Source organism: Arachis hypogaea, chromosome 12 (assembly GCF_003086295.3).
Source record: "Arachis hypogaea cultivar Tifrunner chromosome 12, arahy.Tifrunner.gnm2.J5K5, whole genome shotgun sequence".
In the NCBI taxonomy this organism is placed as follows: Eukaryota; Viridiplantae; Streptophyta; class Magnoliopsida; order Fabales; family Fabaceae; genus Arachis; species Arachis hypogaea.
In genome coordinates this window covers 27,910,488-27,912,064 of record NC_092047.1, presented here as the reverse complement: position 1 = coordinate 27,912,064, position 1,577 = coordinate 27,910,488, and the positions used below count along the sequence as shown (strand labels likewise).

The 1,577-nt window shown below is 35.1% G+C and overlaps 1 non-coding gene across 1 annotated transcript; it reads right to left on the bottom strand.

The window, feature by feature from the left end:
* Positions 1–1,113: 1,113 nt before the first annotated feature.
* On the bottom strand, positions 1,114–1,221 carry LOC112732067 (small nucleolar RNA R71). Its single transcript, XR_003167808.1, has one exon. It is a non-coding gene; the product is annotated as a small nucleolar RNA R71 (small nucleolar RNA).
* Positions 1,222–1,577: the final 356 nt, after the last annotated feature.

Below are 1,577 nucleotides of genomic sequence, written 5' to 3'. Positions count from 1 at the left end.
TTGTGATTTTAAAAATCAAATCTTTTTCAAAACTAATTTCAATCATATCTTTTCAAAAATATCTTCTTATCTTATCTTTTTCAAAAATATCTTTTCAAAATATCTTTTCTAACTTCCTAACTTCTTATCTTTTCAAAATTTGTTTCAACTAACTAACTAACTTTTTGTTTGTTTCTTAACTTTTTCAAAACCACCTAACTAACTCTCTCTCTCAATTTTCGAAAATATCTTCTCCCTTTTTCAAAAATTTCTTAACTAATTAATCTTATTTTTATTTTTAATTTTAAAAAAAATTTTCGAAAAAAAAAAATACTAACAATTTTCAAAAACTATTTTCAAAAATCACTAACCCTTTTTCAAAATAATTTTCGAAAATTATTCCTCCCCCATCTCATTCTATTTATTCATTCATATCCTAACATCTCATCTCACCTCTCTTCCATCCTCACAGTTGTGTTTCTTCCATTATATTACATTCTTTGTCTCCCCATCTTCTTCCACTCACACAGGAATCCCTATACTATGGTATAAAGGATCTCCATTATTATTATTATTTTTCTGTGTCTTCTTCTTTGTCATATGAGCAAGAGCAAGGATAAGAACATTCTTGTGGAAGCAGATCCAGAACCTGAAAGGACTCTGAAGAGAAAATTAAGAGAAGCTAAAATACAACAATCCAGAGATAACCTTTCAGAAATTTTCGAACAGGAAGAGGAGATGGCAGCCGAAAATAATAATAATGTAAGGAAGATGCTTGGTGACTTTACTGCACCTAATTCCAATTTACATGGAAGAAGCATCTCCACTCCTGCCATTGGAGCAAACAACTTTGAGCTGAAACCTCAATTAGTTTCTCTGATGCAGCAGAACTGCAAGTTTCATGGACTTCCATCTGAAGATCCTTTTCAGTTCTTAACTGAATTCTTGCAGATATGTGATACTGTTAAGACTAATGGAGTAGATCCTGAAGTCTACAGGCTCATGCTTTTCCCTTTTGCTGTAAGAGACAGAGCTAGATTATGGTTGGATTCTCAACCTAAAGATAGCCTGAACTCTTGGGATAAGCTGGTCACGGCTTTCTTAGCCAAGTACTTTCCTCCTCAAAAGCTGAGCAAGCTTAGAGCTGATGTTCAAACCTTCAGACAGAAAGAAGGTGAATCCCTCTATGAAGCTTGGGAAAGATACAAATAGTTGACCAAAAAGTGCCCTTCTGACATGCTTTCAGAATGGACCATCCTGGATATATTCTATGATGGTTTATCTGAGCTATCAAAGATGTCACTGGACACTTTTGCAGGTGGATCCATTCACCTAAAGAAAACGCCTGCAGAAGCTCAAGAACTCATTGACATGGTTGCTAATAACCAGTTCATGTACACTTCTGAAAGGAATCCTGTGAGTAATGGGATGCCTATGAAGAAGGGAGTTCTTGAGGTTGATACTCTGAATGCCATATTGGCTCAGAATAAAATATTGACTCAGCAAGTCAATATGATCTCTCAGAGTCTGCATGGAATGCAAGCTGCATCCAACAGTACTCAAGAGGCATCTTCTGAAGAAGAAGCCTATGATCCTGA